At 17.4% G+C, this 5450-nt stretch overlaps 3 annotated features.

Moving 5' to 3' along the window:
* Positions 1–120: 120 nt before the first annotated feature.
* Positions 121–539: a repeat region.
* A 974-nt stretch (positions 540–1513) lies between these two features.
* Positions 1514–1920: a repeat region.
* A 1422-nt stretch (positions 1921–3342) lies between these two features.
* Positions 3343–3780: a repeat region.
* Positions 3781–5450: the final 1670 nt, after the last annotated feature.

The following is a 5450-nucleotide window of genomic DNA, read 5'->3' as shown; positions in this document are numbered from 1 at the left end:
CTAAAAACATATTAATAAAATAAATGTAGGAGAGTTATCTCTACTAATTTATTGAATTTAAATATACTTTTTAAATTATATTAAATTATATTTATATAATTGATTTATTAATTACCTATAGATTTATTAACTGGATGTTCGGTGACTTTTCTAGAGTACTGAACAAACAAATTAATAATGAGCATGTAGAATAGCCTCTACGGTTTTGATGTATTTATATATATTTTTATATGCGTTGAACGAGTGATCCTTATTTATGTTATCTACTTCATTCAGCATTCTTTGATTTCAATAGGCATTTATATACTTTAATGAATATCTTTATTTTTATTAAAAATTTAAATCCTTATTGAATCTTGATTATTAATTAAATGTAAATTATTTATTTCATTGTTATGAGTTATGTTCAGCAATTTAAATATATTGCTGTTGAATTAATAAACATAAATAGTTGACAAAATACCAAATCAATTATACAAATACTAAAAAACATTAAAATTTTATTATTGTTAATATAAAATTTTCTTATACAAATTTAAACAAAATATACTACAAGAAACCTTTTAGTCAACAATTATTTCTGCTTAATTTCCCAACGATTTTTTATTTCGAAAAAAATATATATATTTTTTATATCATTAAAGATTATAAACAGAAAACAAAAAAGTTAATGATTAATTTTTTTTTTTTTTTTCTAGACTTTCATGGCTAACTATTTATTTTTTATACGTCTATGACTTTTTATCCTTAAATAAATCAGTAATTCTTTCTATTAACCAAACATTTAAATAAGAAAGAAGCAATATTTAAATAAGACTTTAATCTGCTTTTTTTTTTAATTTATTTTTTACTCCTTCCTACTATAAAATTATGTATGAAAGAAAATAAAATATAATAAAGTATATTATAATAAATAAGAAGATATACAAATAAAAATAAAAGATATAAAAGTATATAGTAGTTGAAAATAAAAAAATGAAAGAAAACACATAATTTGATTAAAGGAATAATAGAAACAATTTCATATACTTTAACACAAAAACAATAAATATATATTTAAAAAAATAGAAATGGTTATTAAAACAAGCAATTAAACGCAATTTTAAGAGAATTAATTATATTACGGAATAGTATATATATAAAATTTTAATTTCATGTACATTTTTTAATGCATATCTATGTACATTTTAAGAATGACACAAAAGGAAATTAGAATAATCCTTTTATTCGAAAATTTTAAGAATAGTTATATATCTCTTATGCTTTGAAGCACATTCTTATATAATGATTTATTTTTTTCTTAGAGGCGTTATATAGAATACTGAGCAAACAGCTAATAAAAAGTATTATTAACCTTTTTAAAAATAAAAATTATCTACATGAAAAATACATGTTTAACTATGCAAATGTTATAAAAAAAAATATTTATTTTTTTTTCGAGCTGTTACATATAATCCACAAAACAAACGTCAATAAAAACATATGGTTGATAATTGATTTTGTTTGATACTAAAAAAAAAAATATTATACTTTCAATATTAAAATTATCGTTCTTATAATAATTATACAATTTAATTTTATGTCTTAATAATTACCTATTTCTGTTAACTTAAAAGCAGTAAATATGAAATGATAAACATTAATTATAACATCATAATTAAAATTTATTTAATTAAAAATTGATAATTAATAAGGATTTATGCTTTTAATAAAATTATAGGATTTTTATTAGAGAAAATAAATACCTATTAAAAACAATAAATGCTCAATGAAGTTAACTATATAAATAAAGTTTACTAGTTTATAACATTTAAAATTATATTTAAATTAATTAAATTGCACAGGTAATTCTATATTTTTTTTATTAATTTTTTTGTTCAATGCTCAAGAAAAATCATTCAATAAGTAATTAATAAAACACATAATAAATTACTAAAAGTCATATAAAAATAAAAAAAATTATTTTGACTAAAAATCTATTTTTAATTTTTAAATTAAATTATATTACATTTACATAAAATAAATTGTCATTTAATATTAGCTTAATTATTAACTTTAAACATTATTGAACATATACACTAAGCGATTGATGTTATATACAATTTTATTATATTTTAGCTCATGTCATATTATGAATTAGGCAGAAATAAATTTTTTCTTCTAAAAAAAAAAAAAGAAAAAGAAACACTTATTTAAGAATAAAAAAAAAAAAAAATGAGAAAAACTATTATTCACTTACTAAAATATGTAATGTAGCGTCCTTCTTTTTACTAAATTTGTTTTTTAAACTTTATGAACTGTATTGTATGCATTTCAACATGATTATTTTACCCACATACCTTACATATGCATAAGTTAAAATTAATCTGATTTATATTAATTCTTATTTCGATAAAAAATAGGTTAAAATACTATTTATTTACCTCATTTTTCGTATTCTTTGTTTCTATTACTTATTTTAATTTTTTAAATATAGATATCGAATTTTATTAAAAATACTAAGGAAAAATATAAATTTAAATGTTAATATATTATTTTATATATATTATTTTTAATTCTAAAAACATAACGTTAATTCCTATAGTAAATGTAAATTTTAAAATAATTATCCCTCCTTATATATCATTTTAAATTATATGAAAAAACAAATATATATGTTAAAATAATTTGCATATGTTAATGAATGATCATTAGTTTATTGCTTAAAACTTTTCTTAATATAATGAATAATCATATTAATAAAAGTTATATGGGAAAGTGATTTTTTAATTATCTGTTTAAAGACTTTTATAGGACTTTAAAGGTCAAATTAATAAAGAGTAAGTAGATAAATCTCTAGTTATTTTATTTGTAATATGATTAATTTAAGTAGATAACTACATACCTCTCATATAATTAACTACTTACAATAAATTAAATGAATTTATTTTCATTTATAATGATTTTTATCATTTCTATCATCGGTTTTTATAAAATTAGATAAAGGAAATTATCAATAAGATACTACAAAAAAAAAAAAAAAGTAAATTAAAAATGCATACTTAAATTTTATAAATTTGTTACTAATATCATGTATATTTTATAAGCGAGCTTCTAATTGGTTAATAAAAGGAATTTTTAACCTTTTTTGAGAATGAAAATAACTAGATATATGGAAAATACATAATTAACCATGCAAGCACTAGATAATTAATAAAAAGAAAAAAAATTTATTTAATTTTTTTTGTTTTCTTTTTATAAAGGATATACGTAAAAAAATATTTTTATTATTTTAAAAGGGATTTAATTGATAGAAAAATAATGTTTCAAAAAAAATGAGAATTAATTTGTTTACAAGAGAGCTTTTTTATAACGAATTTTTATTGAGTTTTTATTTTTAAGAGAAAATAATATATATGTAAAAATAAAATTTTCATGTTTGTAATGTGTATAAAATTTAATTTGTATTTCATTAAATACTTATGCTCGTTAACTTCAAAATAGTGATCTTGAGTTGTTAAACATTATTCATAACATTATAAGTAAAATATATTTAAGAATCAATATTAAAAAGGGTTTAAATTTTTCATGAATATAAGGATTTTTATTAAATAAATACCTCCTGAAAATAAGCATTGCTCAATGAAGTATACTACATACATCATAAATATAGTTTACTTGTTTTACATTATTTAAAATTATAAATAAATTCATTAAATTAGTAGACTCTATATGCTCTTTATTAATATGTTTGTTTAGAACTCTAGCAAAGTCACTTAAGAGACAACTAATATATCAATTCTACATTTCATAAATTATGCATTTTCTTGTTCACGACCTTGTGATTTTTGTATGTAAATAAAACAGTGTTATACATTTCTTCACGTATGTCTCATAGCGTATCTTTTAATTATAAAACATATACAGGAAATATTTTAAAATAGCCCACTATCATGTAAATTCTCAAAAAATTCAATGAAAACTTTTGTTGATAGTACATGTAGCAAAAACCTCATAAGGTTACATATAATGTTAAATATATTATTGTATATATATTGACTCTATTTTAAATTAAATCATAAAAGATGGTATTAAATGGCACATTATCAAAAATTATATAAATATAATAAAGATTTTTAATAAAAAAAAAAGTAAATTTTAATTCTAAATTAAATAGCATAAATCATAATTAATTATTATTTATAATAATTGATATTATAAGAGGTAAAATGAATAAAGATCTACATACTTGTTATTAATTTTAATATTCAACGAATAAAATCCTTAAATGAATAATTAATAAACTAGAAATAAATATATCTAATAATTTATTATATATATATATAATATTTGAAAAATACATACGATGAAATATATACGCTAATACACATAATTAAAAGCGTATCCTAAAAATATATATATGTGTTCTATCAGAAAATAAGTATAAATAATAAAAAAAAGTTTTTTAAATTTTTTTTAGTGGAAATAAAATATATTTTTTATTTTATTTATATAATAGATTTATTAATTTGGTGTACAATAACCATGCCACAATAATTCTGCAATTAATTAATACAAAACATGGTTAACAGTTTCTACTAATTTCAGTTGCAAAATTATACGAATTCTGTGGAATGAGAAAGCTTTATATAAATATATTTTATGTTTGTACATTTACTATTTCAGAGGCTATTTATCTTAATAGAAATTATTTCTATTTCTTTAAAAATTTAAATTTCCATTAAGACTATACATTAAATATAAAATAATATTTTAATGCAAATGAGCAAGTTTATATTTATAAACATTCTATAACTACACATAAATTAAATATTTTTAAAACCCTTTTTGTTTTCTTCTTAAGCTTTGAATTTAAAAATTTAGTTTCAAAAATTAATTCCTCGGTAATAGATATCATCAGTCTTTTGAATAGCAGTAACTGTATAAAAAATATATAAAGTTACTATATATAATAATTAAAAAATTTTTTAATTTAATATTTATTTTTTAATTTTTCTTAGGGGAATTAATAAATTTACATATTTTTAAAGAAAAAGATAATTTATTATCCTCTAAAAAACATATAGTATTCTAGTTGAATTGAGAGATATAAAAAAATTTCTATATATTTTATTTATTATAATATAATTATTATAACTTGTAGTTAAATTATTATAAATTAAAATATTTAACAAAAAATTTATTTTTTTTTTTTAAATAACTTTTAATAAACTATTTTAGTATCAACAAAATTATCCATTTTAAATATGAATAAATATACATACATTTAATTAAATACACGATATCTTTTCGCGTTGTGTATTATTTTAAAGCCAATTTTCTATTTCAAAAGAAAAAAAATTACTATTCACATAACATTATTTTAATATAATTATACATTATACTTACCTTTATTTTGCTAATTATTGTTAAAATTATTATTTATCTTATATACATATTTTTTTATAAAT

Source organism: Plasmodium gallinaceum (assembly GCF_900005855.1).
Source record: "Plasmodium gallinaceum strain 8A genome assembly, contig: PGAL8A_v1_69, whole genome shotgun sequence".
Lineage (NCBI taxonomy): Eukaryota > Apicomplexa > Aconoidasida > Haemosporida > Plasmodiidae > Plasmodium > Plasmodium gallinaceum.
Note: the sequence above shows the minus strand (reverse complement) of the source record. Positions and strands in the feature narration are given on the sequence as shown.